This window comes from Lithobates pipiens, unplaced genomic scaffold (assembly GCF_037356315.1).
Source record: "Lithobates pipiens isolate NorthernLeopardFrog02 unplaced genomic scaffold, aLitPip1_a1.2 Scaffold_13, whole genome shotgun sequence".
NCBI lineage: Eukaryota > Metazoa > Chordata > Amphibia > Anura > Ranidae > Lithobates > Lithobates pipiens.
In genome coordinates this window covers 40593971-40607008 of record NW_027507718.1, presented here as the reverse complement: position 1 = coordinate 40607008, position 13038 = coordinate 40593971, and the positions used below count along the sequence as shown (strand labels likewise).

Genomic DNA, 13038 nt, shown 5'->3' with positions numbered 1-13038 from the left:
AAAAAAAAAAAAAAAAAATTGCTGATCTCCACCATTAATAGTAAATAATGACAAATCTATCCCCCATTTTGTAGATGTGCTAACATTTGCGCAAACCAATCAATATATGCTTATTGCGATTTTTTGTTAACAAAAATATGTAGAATACATAATCGGCCTAAACTGAGGAAACTTTTTTTTTTTTTAAATTTGGGATATTTATTATTGCAAAAATAAATAAAAGGACAAACATTTTGTTTGGGCACAGCGTCACACGACCGCACAATTTTCAGTTAAAGCAACGCAGTGCCGTAACGCAAAAAATGGCCTGGTCAGAAAGGGGGCAAATCCTTCAAGGGCTGAAGTGGTTAAGCACCAAGTCTTAGTACAGCCATGACCAAATGTTTTGAGAATGACACAAATACGTTTTTCACAAAGTCTGCTGCTTCAGTGTTTTTAGAGCTTTTTTTTTCAGATGTTACTATGGTATACTGAAGTATAATTATAAGCATCTTATAAGCATCAAAGGCTTTTATTGACTATTACATTAAGTTTATGCAGAGTAAATATTTGCAGTGTTGACCCTTCTTTTTCCAAGACCTCTTCAATTCACCCTGGCATGCTGTCAATCCACTTCTGGGCTACATCCTGACTGATGGCAGCTCATTCTTGCATAATCAATGCTTGGAGGTTATAAAAATATGTGGGTTTTTTGCTCACCCGCCTCGAGGATTGACCAAAAGTTCTAAATGGGATTAAGGTCTGGGTAGTTTTCTGGCCATAGACCCAAAATTTCAGTGCTTAGTTCCCCAGGCCACTTAGTTATCACTTTTGCATAGTGGCAAGGTGCACCACCATGCTGGAAAAGGCATTGTTCGTCACCAAAGTGTTCTTGGATGGTTGGGAGAAGTTGCTCTCAGAAGATGTTTTTGTACCATTCTTTATTCATGGCTGTGAGCCCACTCCCTTGGCTGAGAAGCAACCCCACACATGAATGGTCTCAGGATGCTTTACTGTTGGCATGACACAGGACTGATGGTAGTGCACTCACCTTTTCTTCTCAGGACAAGGATTTTTCCAGATGCTACAAACAATCGGAAAGGGGATTCATCTGAGAAAACATGATTTTACCCCAGTCCTCAACAGTCCAATCCCTGTACCTTTTGCAGACTATTAGTCTGTCCCTGATGTTTTTCCTAGAGAGAAGCAGATTCTTTGCTGCCCTTCTTGACACCAGGCCATCCTCCAAAAGTCTTTGCCTCACTGTGCGCATAGATTCACTCCCACCTGCCTGCTGCCATTCCTGAGAAAGCTCTGTACTGGTGGTGCCCCGATCCCACAGCTGAATCAACTGTACGAGACGGACCTGCCGCTTGCTGGACTTTATTTGGCACATTGAAGCCTTCTGCATAACAGTTTGAACCTCTCTACTTGAAGTTCTTGATGATCCGATAAATGGTCGTTTTAGGTGCCCCATACACACTATCAGATTTTCTGCTGATTTCTTCCCTTCAGATTTACCAAAACCATATAATATGAGGTCAAACCTTAGGTGTTTTAATTTGTATGCAATCAGGCAGGCCCTTGCACTACATGGTTTTGGTAAATCTGAAGATAAAAAAAAAAACAAATCAGCAGAAAATCTGAAAGTGTGTATAGGGCTTTAGTATCCGCAATATCCTTGCCTGTGAAACCCCCTTTTGTGCAAAGCAATGATGACTGCACGCATTTCCTTGCAGGTAACCATGGTTAACAGAGGAAGAACAATTTCAAGCACCACCCTCCTTTTAAAGCTTCCAGTCTGTTATTCTAAATCAATCAGCAATACAGAGTGATTTCCAGCCTTGCCCTCGTCAACAGTGACACCTGTGTTACCAAGAGAATCACTGACATGTCATCAGTTGGTTCTTTTGTGGCAGGGTTGAAATGCATTAAAAAAGTTTTTTTCTGTTTTTTTTTTTGGATTAACCACTTCCAGCCTGCAGTATGCTGAATGACGGCCGGGAAGTGGTTCTGTTATCCTGACTGGGCTTCCTATGACGAGTAGCAGGATAACATGCTAGGGTGCACAGTGCGGCGATCACAAGTGCGGTGTGTCATTCTGAAATGCCGCATCTCCGACCGTGATAAGAAGCCTCTGTCTGAGGCTTCTAACCACGTAATGAGCTGTGACCAATCACAGCTGATCATCCCGTGAATCAGGAAGTGCCGGTAAACGGCATTACTTGGTGCGCGCTGGCAGGAAGAGCCGATCGGCGGCTCTCCCTGTCGGGGGGAGGGGCTGTGCTGATAATGATAATAAGCACATCGATTATCAGCACAGCCCACTCAGTTGTGCCAATCAGTGCCCAGCAATAAACACAATAATAAAGTCTCCCAGTGCCCATCACAGTGCCAGAGCCCACCACAGGGCCAGTAACACCTGTCAGTAATCTATCAGTACCTCATTATCAGTGCTTCTTGTCAGTGCCCATCACTGCCGGCTATCAGTGCCTCCTCATCAGTACCCATAAGTGAAGGAGAAAACAACGTTTTATGACAGGAACTAATAAAGTTTTTCTTCTTCAAAAATGTTGGTATTTTTTGTTTGTTTAGCAAAAAATAAAAACCCCAGAGGTGATCAAATACCACCAAAAGAAAGCTCTATTAGTGGGAAGAAAATTACAAAAATTTAGTTTGGGTACAGTGTAGCATGACTGCACAATTGTCAAAGTGTGACAGAGCTGAAAGCTGAAAATTGTCCTGGGCAGAAATGGCCGAAAGTACCTGGTATTGAAGTGGTTAAGTTAATTTTCATGACAAAGAGGCACTTGGCAATTCATTGCAATTCATCTGATCACTCTTCATAATATTTTGGAGTATATACAAATAAAGAATTGTAATAAATATTGAAAAGGTTAAAATTGTAAATAATAAATAAATAAAACACACCGACATTGACCACTCCCCCCCCCCCAAAAAAGAAAGCATTGTAAAAATCAAAAAAGTGATACAGTCCACGCATCATCAGTGCTGCCTATTAGTGCCACTGTCACATGGCAAGACAAAAAAAAAATAAAAAAAATAAACGGTATCGGCTAGTACTTGGGGGGAAAGAAAAAAAAATAAATAAAAAAAAAAGGAAGTATCGGTACTTGTACTCGGTCTTAAAAAAGTGGCATCGGTGCAACTCCAGCCAGGGCTGTACCATCAACATTTTATATATGATGACTATTGTTAAAATAGATGGTGAATGAGAGTGAACTCAAGCTCTGAGTCTATGTAGACAATGCATGTGCTAGGGATGGAAATTATAGGCACTGCTACACAGCATTCACAGACTTTGTAAGTACAATTTGCTAATTTACAATTACACTTTTAGGAACACCCTAAGCACTCACTGAAATCAAATACTACAAGATGTTTCCTTCAACAATTCAGTACCTGAATGCAGGGTAAAAAACAATTATATGTATGTTTTTAACTTCCAAAACAATTCTTGTTAACTCTCTAAAAACACATTTCACCTGGAGCAATAATGAGCTCATCAGCCACACAAGTGAAAATTTCTTTAGTGCCGTGTCCTCTCACTTTCTATTCTAGTGACCACCTCCTGTTCCCTCTCTCTGGACCCCATGCTTCATATTCATATAGAAAATGCACTAGAACAGATCCCCTGCCTGTGTGCCACATGTGTTGCCGGATTCCCCCTTCACCTTCTCACAGCCGCAGTGCAAGTAAGAATATTGCACATCCGGGAACTAACTGGGTGCATTACTCCTTGATGCGGCAGGGATGCTTACTTAGCTCCTAACCAAACTGCCCACTAGCTAGCTCTAGTCTGTGCATCCTTATGACTGTGACGGACTGATTTCCTTCATTACATAACACATAATAATAGGTTTATGTTTTAAATACTCATTCCATTTAATGCTGCCTAAATAAAGATCAAATAATTTAACAGTAACAGGGTGATTTAGCATGTGAGTAACTATCTTGGCAAGCTCACCTACATTATTATGTAAGGGTACTTCTCATAAACAACACTGCCTCCTAGTGATAACCATCTACCACAACCGTGTAAATGCACCACTTCTTCCAAGATCTTGCTTTAGGTTACACACGGGAAAAGAAGCAAAACTCCATGCAGCCATTGTCACTTCTGGGAAATGGACTCAGACCTGCAATGTAAGAGTGCCAATCATTGGCCATTTCAAATAACATCAGTGAATAAAGCTGATGTTGTGCACCATTTGCCTGCCAACTTACTACAAAGACTGCCTTTTTTGTGCAAAGATTAACCACTTTCAGACCGGACCATTTTGCTGGTAAATGACCAGAGGTCTTTTTACAATTTGGCACTGCGCTGCTTTAACTGGTAATTGCGCGGTCATGCAATGTTGTACCCAAACAAAATTTGCGTCCTTTTCTTCCCACAAATAGAGCTTTCTTTTGATGGTATTTGATTGCCTCTGCGATTTTTATTTTTTGCGATATAAACGTAAAAAGACCGCAAATTTTGAAAAAAAATGATATTTTCTACTTTTTGTTATTAGAAAAATCCAATAAACTCAATTTTAGTCATACATTTAGGCCAAAATGTATTCAGCCACATGTCTTTGGTAAAAAAAAAGTCAATAATTGTATATTTATTGGTTTGCGCAAAAGTTGTCACATCTACAAACTAAGGTACGTTTTCTGGAATTTACGCAGCTTTTAGTTTACGACTGCCTATCTCATTTCTTGAGGTGCTAAATTGGCAGGGCAGTACAAAACCTCCCCAAATGACCCCATTTTGGAAAGTAGACCCTCTAAGGAAATTTATAAGTGGCATGTTGAGCCCATTGAATATTTTATTTTTTTGCCTCAAGCGATTGAATAATGACAAAAAAAAATTTTTTTTTTTTTTTTTTTTACACAAAGTTGTCACTAAATGATATATTGCTCACGCATGCTATGGGCATATGTGAAATGACACCCCAAAATAAATTCTGCTGCTTCTCCTGAGTACGGGGATACCACATATGTGGGACTTTTTGGGAGCCTAGCCGCGTACGGGGCCCCGAAAACCAAGCACCGCCTTCAGGCTTTCTAAGGGCGTAAATTTTTGATTTCACTTCTCACTACCTATTACAGTTTTGAAGGCCATAAAATGCCAAGATGGCACAAAACCCCCACAAATGACCCCATTTTAGAAAGTAGACACCCCAAGCTATTTGCTGAGAGGCATGTTGAGTCCATGGAATATTTTATATTTTGCCACAAGTTGCGGAAAAATTACAAACTTTAATTTTTTTTTATTTTTTTTTTCACAAAGTTGTCACTAAATGATATATTGCTCACACATGCCATGGGCATATGTGAAATGACACCCCAAAATAAATTCTGCTGCTTCTCCTGAGTACGGGGATACCACATGTGTGGGACTTTTTGGGAGCCTAGCCGCGTACGGGGCCCTGAAAACCAAGCACCGCCTTCAGGCTTTCTAAGGGCGTTACAGTTTTGAAGGCCATAAAATGCCAAGATGGCACAAACCCCCCCCCAAATGACCCCATTTTGGAAAGTAGACACCCCTAAATTTAGGGGTACACTAGTGAGACTAGGTAATAAATGGCGGGTGCCCTGAAACTATAAAAAAATAACTAACCAACCAGAGTCACCTGTAACAGTTATATGGTGATCACTGGTGAAAGGGTTAACTAGGGGGCAATCAGGGGGCTTATCGCAGTGCGATCTGCAAACTCGGATCGCATGGTGTGAACACCCATGCGATCCGATTCTGCTGCGGACCAAAAAAAGGGTCCTGTGCGAGTTTGCGGCGGGTGTGGTGGGTGCGACACGAATTCAGCCATACCATCTGTATGGCTGAACTCGAATCGCACAGAGATCGGATGTGATTTGCACTGCAGTGCGGTGCGAATCACATCCGTTCTCATAAACCGCTGCAATGTGAACCCAGCCTTAGTGACACTGGCGACGGGGGGTGATCACGGGGTTAAACCTTTATTGGGGGGGTTAGGGGGGTACCTTAGAACTAAAAGGGGGCTAACCCTAACTGCCCTAACAGTTATTACAGTCACAAATGACACCCCCTGGGTGATCAGGGGGTTAAACCTTTATTAGGTAATAAATGGCGGGTGCCCTGAAACTATAAAAAAATAACTAACCAACCAGCGTCACCTGTAACAGTTATATGGTGATCACTGGTGAAAGGGTTAACTAGGGGGCAATCAGGGGGCTTTATGCGGTAGTATATGGGGGTCCCTGGCGCTATAAAAAGCTGCGGCGAACCTAAATACCTACCTGCCTAACTAGCGTCACCTGTGACACTAATACAGCGATCAGAAAAACGATCGCTTATTAGGCTGGGTTCACACTGGAGTGATGCGGGAACGCCACGAATCCGCGGCGGGTTCCCGCATCGCATGCCTCCCGGCGGCAGTTCACACTGCCCTATGCGAACTGCTGGGAGTGTCAGTGAAATGTTAATGACACCCCCAGATCAGTTCGCATATCGCAGTGCGATCTGCAAACTCGGATCGCATGGTGTGAACACCCATGCGATCCGATTCTGCTGCGGACCAAAAAAAGGGTTCCGTACGAATTTGCGGCGGGTGCAGCGAATGGCTGAACTCGAATCGCACAGAGATCGGATGTGATTTGCACTGCAGTGCGGTGCGAATCACATTCGTTCTCATAAACCGCTGCAATGTGAACCCAGCCTTAGTGACACTGGTGACGGGGGGTGATCACAGGGTTAAACCTTTATTGGGGGGGTTAGGGGGGTACATTAGAACTAAAGGGGGCTAACCCTAACTGCCCTAACAGTTATTACAGTCACAAATGACACCAATGCAAAAAAAAAAAATAAAAAAAAATGACATTGGTGTCACTGTGACTGGGGGGCAGGGGTAATTGGGGGGTGATCGGGGGGGTGTGAGTGTGCCTGGCATGTTCTACTGTGTAGTGTCGTGTTGGTGCAACTCAACGATCCTCTCTCCTCGGTGTCGGAACGAAAAATACCGACACGGAGGAGAGATTACATCACTTCCTCTCCTGTGTTTACATTACAGGAGAGGAAGTGATGTCACGGAGCATTTTCATTCGTCGGGAGCGATCGCGAGGGGGTGGCCATGAATGAATGGCCGTCCCCTCGTCCGGGATCGCTCCCGAACGAATACCGACTGCCGCGGGCACCGGGCGGGGGCCCGATCGGGCCCCCGACCCGCGGGAAGGCAGGGACGTACATGTACGCCAATATGCCTGCCCGTGCCATGCTGTCGACGTACATCGTCGTGCGGCGGTCGGGAAGTGGTTAAAAATAAACACATTTTGCACTATACCAGGATCAAAAGCAGACCAGTTTTGAAAACTATGATGTTAGAAAGTGTGTTTGCTTTACCCCGCTGAATCATCAAATGAAAAGTGGAATAAAAAATAAGCAATCTTAATAACATGAAAGGACATAGTAACCAATTTTTGAGGCCAGTTTTACAAAGACTGGCATGGAAGCAAAATAGTCATTCAATCTATGCTCAGAACACAAGCAAGGCTCAAAACAAAGAAAATTTATGGATCACAAATACAATTTCAATTCTTCCTATTGGTCGTGCATGCTCACTCCCAAGCCCACTATGTGCGTCCATTTGATTGGCAACAGCCACAGCCAATGAGGAGTGAGAGCCAAGCGGGGAGGTGGCAAAGCAGAGATAAAATTATCCCCTAGTTTTCTGGGTGCGCCATTAAAGCCACAATCCTTAAGACCAAGTAGGGGAGCTGGAGCTGTTTTTTTTATATATATATATATATATATATATATATATATATATATATATATATATATATATATATATATATATATATATATATATATATATATATATATATATATATATATATATATATTATATATATATATATATAGAGGATTGTTCCCACATGCCTGATCCTCCTCCTGCAAGCAGCACATCAATGAAGCACAGATTGCGAGCAGCCGTCTCCTTGCTAGCTGTGTTGTCAGAATCAGAAGGCCATAGGAGAAGGGAGAGTACCCTCTCTTACCACACTGCTATCCTTAAGCACATTACAATGGATGGAACAATTCACTAAGGTGTTTTGCAACTCCACGTGCCCGCGCTCGCCAGGAAGCCAACACTCTGCAGAGCTAACCACAGGCAGCGTGACATTTCCAGATCCAAATCAAGATAGGACAATTTAAAAGTTTCACTCCAAGCATATATGAATGACAAATTAATTCAGCTCCGTATTCATCAGTATGTCATTAAAGTAGTATTAAACTATATGAAACTGTATTATAGAATACCAATCTTTAGATGTGGTGGCTACATTCGTTATCTTACAAACAAAAGCGTTAGGGAAGGTTTACAACATGAATCGCACAGGAATACACTCTATTCTTGAGCGATGCACATGCGATCCAGTGCAGTGTGAGTTTCATTTGAATGGGCTGAAATCGTATAGGACCGGACAAAAAGTAGTGCATGCACCTTTTTAAAAATGCACAGCAACCAGATTGCATGGCAACACCTGCAGTGCACTTTTAAACATGGTGCAGGAAATGCGCACTGAACACAGGTTTCTCGCTCTTCGTTCTGGTGTAGGCGGTTCAAATCTTGGCCGTTTCAGCAAAGACGGACCGAGATTTGAACCATGTATGGGTAGGCTGAATGTACCCTAGTTGGTCGATCTATCAACTTGCGCACAACCAGCCTGTTTGAGTTATCATTCGATTGCCAGAGGCTATAGCCACTAGCAATAATTACTGTGTGTTCTCCCTGCCAGGATGGCTCCCCCCTGCTGGGAGAACACAATATCTCTGCGGTCAGTGTTGATGGTAGAACCAAGCAATTTTTTTTCCTGCAACCTGTGGTTGCAGGCAGAAAATCACATCATCTATAGCCAGCTTTATTGTATACATTCAAGTGACGTAAATATCAATAAATACAATAAAACCATCCATCAACCGAGACAATGAATGAAGTCCACCAAGAAAGGCATGTTTTTGTGGCGAATGACTGGAGAGTGGTGAAGGCACTGAACACCGTTTGTATTTTTGCACACAGTATTAACAGTGGCCTTGATGGATCATTACATTGGATTACTTGATATTTACAAGTCACTCCAATGTATACACTTGTTTATTGTTATTTTATAAAACTGTTTCTATATCTACACATATGACATAACATTTTTTCCACATTTAGCCTGGGGTCTCATTGCATGTGTTTCACACAGGAATCCCATTGCATTCCTGTGAAAATCAAATGCAATTGTGTGCGTTATATTTAGCGCAGAGTGGAGATAATATAATTTTTCCAGTATTAGATGTACTAGCAGATTTGGCTGTACTAAACTAATTTAAGCCAAATTCCAGATCACACTTTAATCAATTACAGAAAACTGTTTTTTCCTCAATAGGATAACGATTTTAAATTAATAAAAGCCTGCCATTTTAAGCACCCCTACCAGTGTTAAATGGTTTGTTTCAACCCTCCAACTGCTACATCTACAGGACAGCTTGTTCTGTTGAGAAACAGACTTATTGGATAGATCACCAGATTGAATATAAAAGAAAGAAAGCCTAAAGAAAAGAAAAGAAATGTAGCCATCATATCTAATAATTGGTAAACTACAATAGAATAAGGTTTGCTTTGGGGGTTAACACTGTTTGAAATCTATTAAAATGAAAGCAGTGTAGATGCCCAAATTTACCTGATATCAGCCACTTGCAGTTCCTGTACAGCAGAGCTGAAGGAGAGGAAAATGCAGCATAGGGAGCCAATCAATTGTACTTCAGTGATAATGTGCGAACATTGAGCATGTTAATAGGAGAGAGTGACAGAGGGAAACACATCAGTATGCTTCTTTTCCTTTCTTTTACGGTTTAGAGATGGGCTGGGGGAGGGACAAGACCTGTATGCATTACTTAACTGCAGCAGAGGACTGTGCTCCATTGCAGAGCTGTGTAAAACTCAGAACTGACAGGACAGAAATACAAAAACTTTTGGCAGGTAAAAAAAATTCTCATCTGTGCATTTCATGTGTATTTAGCAATTTGCCTGAAATTATTCAGCTCCCCCCCCCCCCCCCCCCCAGCACAGGAACGACCTCTCCAGCTTGTTCTAAACCTGAGCATGAGCAGTGCATGCTCTCCATCCATCACATAATGCTGAAATCATCCACTGTTGAAACATAGAGAAACGTGCATGCGCACGTTTTGAACAAGCTACAGCACTTCCCACACTGATGGTGAGAGTCGCCCACTCTAGATTTGTAGGCACACTGGGAAGAGGCCAAAAGTATAAATATATATATATATAATCTCAATGAGCATTGGCATGATGCTGCAGCTGTCCCACACTGGCCTGAAGACTGAGAAATGAGTGACCACATAACTGCTGATCGCTCAGTTCTCAGTCTTCTTGAAGTGGAGAGCAATGACTGGCAGTTGCTGCTCTCTGCAGCACCTACTACAGCGGTGTTTCTCAGCTTCAGTCCTCAAGGCATGCCCAACCGGTCATGTTTTCTCAGAAGAAACAGCTGTGGTAATTACTAATGCCAGCCATACACGGTTCAAAATTTCTTTCAAAAATCGTATCTAAGAATTTTCGTACGTGCCACAACAGCTGATTTTCATGCGGAAATCAAATTTGAGGAATCGGAATGTTGGAAATTTTTTTAAAAACGAACGATTTTCTAATCAGTGATGGGAGAATCGTGCGAGAAATCTAATAAAAAAGGAAAATTTACGGAGAGAAAAGAAGTTTCCTGGCCACGAAAATTATTTTTTGTAGCAACATGAAGTGAAATTGAAGGCTTGGTCTGCCGAATTTCGTAAATCAATGGTGGCATCATCGAATCAAAAAAAAAAAAAAAAAAAAAAAACCCCATCCTGATTTTGAAAAGAACATTTGTTTGAAATTCGACCATGTATGGCCTTGCATAAGGCAGTGAAACTGATCAAATCACCTGTGCAAAATAATGGAAAGCCTGAAAACATGACCTGTTGGGGCGCCTTGAGGACTGGAGTTGAGAAACACTGGGCTGGAGAGGGGACGGAAGCAGCTGGTTTTGGTTCTCAGCCGTGTCAGAGGCCGAGACATCCGTCAATCAGGGTGGATCTTGTCAATAATGTTAGACTCTTTCCAGAGCCTGGAGCAGCTCTGTCATGTCAGAGGAAATGGGAGTGGCTGGTTTCAGTCGCGCGCCGAGAGGTTGAGACAGCTGTCGATCAGGGATCTGGGTGGATCTCGTCAATGTTGGGCTCCTTCCAGAGCCTGGAGCGGCTCTGCCATATCAGAGGGTACAGGAGCGGCTGGTTTTCACCTGGGAGAATCCCCGCAATATAGTCAGGTTCCTTCCAGGCCCTCAACAAAAATGACAGGTGCCAACAAGTCCTTTTGCATGACAAACTGCTAGGCATGTGGACAAGGACAGAGATTGTCCCAGCTCAGAACATCTAGTAGGGAAAAGAAGTCAAGAAAGTCGCACGACAGCAGAACCCTATATCATACACCTTCTTATAGGGTTTTGCTGTGATGTGCGACTTTTAGGACTGCCTTTCTCTGTAAGATCCTTCCAGAGCCTGGAACGGCTCTGTGACATCAGCAGATAGCCCGTCACAGGGGAGCAAAAGTAAGTGCACTCTTGTAACCCACAAGAGACGTACACTTTGACCATACTTCTCTTGTATTTACACTAGAGAAGCCAGTCTCGTCTGGCTTTTTTTTTTTTTTTTTCGTAAAAGTGAAGTAACCCTTTAAGTCTATCAAAGATACCCTGTTCATATACCTTTTACTGCATAACAAAAAAGAAGTGGAAAACAAAAGGATCTAGTGGCAGGATCAACAGGTAAGAGAACTATTTAGGGGAAAGGGGTTGTATTGATGCTCCTGGAAGCAGTCCTGTCGTTTCCTTGCCTATAGTTGTAGTATACAGCCCCTGATTGTAGACGTCTGATGTGTGACACACACACACACACACACGGGGGGGACCTGATCAGTGTGGACACAGCATTGGAAAGTTTTGTTTACATGCAGATCACTCACACACATACAAGTCCTGCCTATGTGCGGAGACGTGATGTTTACTCACCATGGGGAAGTCCAAGGCGCTGTGTCGTAGTAAGTCGCCGGGCCGCTGTGTACTGTGTCCCCAGGTGTGGGGGTCCTTCCTAGCCCTCTCTTCTTCCTCTGTCCCCCCCTGTGTCGTTCTATGACGTCCCCTCTCAGAAGGCTTCTTTCTCCAGGTTGGGTATATGCCGGGGTTTGTCCGGCCTCCCCACTATAGAGGAGCGCACTCCCCCCGTCACAGAGCGCAAGCTGCGCTACAGCTCTGTTGGTGTCACTGTCATTCCGGCCCTGCTACACCCCCCTCACAGGCACTTTCAGTTCCGGGGAGGAGCTTTGCGTTCCATTGGCCGCTCAGTTGTGTGAGGTAGGAGAGAGGGGACTGACTGGGGGGGTATAAAGCTCGGTGCTGGCTTCTTCCTGTATGTGCTGCTCACTGGAGGGCGGAAACACTGTCACACTGCGCACTTGTATCCCCGTTAGCCAGAAGCACAAACTTCGTTCGCGGCGGACTGATTGGAGCGTCAGTCATAAAGCGCTTCTCTCTCTGCTGTACGCCTCAGAAACGCCAGCCAATGGCGGCGCAGCTGCCATCAAGGGCGGCTGGAAGTGAATGTGATGGGAACGGTGATTGGCTGACATTACCCGGTACAGATGAGACAGCAGGAGTGCACAATGGGCAGCTTTGTGATGATACCTGATACCTGTGTACTTTGTCTAAGGGCACCGGATGGCGCTTTATTTTATTTATTTATTCTTCTAAATAAATTTGTATGTATGAAAATACAGCTTTGGACTGCTGCTTATTAAAGAGGAACTGCAGTCTGTGCATATAATTTGTAATAAAACCATCTTTGCCATTCTGAAGCTTCCCTCCGACCACTTTGCATATTATTTTCTATATACTGCGATTCTGTACTTGCCAAATATGCTGCAGAAATCTCCATTCATGGAGTCTTGCTTAATCCATTTTAACTGTGGGCAGCTGAAG

At 43.1% G+C, this 13038-nt stretch overlaps 1 protein-coding gene across 1 annotated transcript in view; it reads right to left on the bottom strand.

Moving 5' to 3' along the window:
• Positions 1-12545, bottom strand: part of JAK2 (Janus kinase 2) — a 338166-nt gene extending 325621 nt beyond the window's left edge. The window contains exon 1 of the mRNA XM_077475037.1: positions 12073-12545. The gene's annotated coding sequence lies outside the window, so the exon portion shown is untranslated. The remainder of the gene's footprint in view (positions 1-12072) is intronic.
• Between the last annotated feature and the right edge of the window lie 493 nt (positions 12546-13038).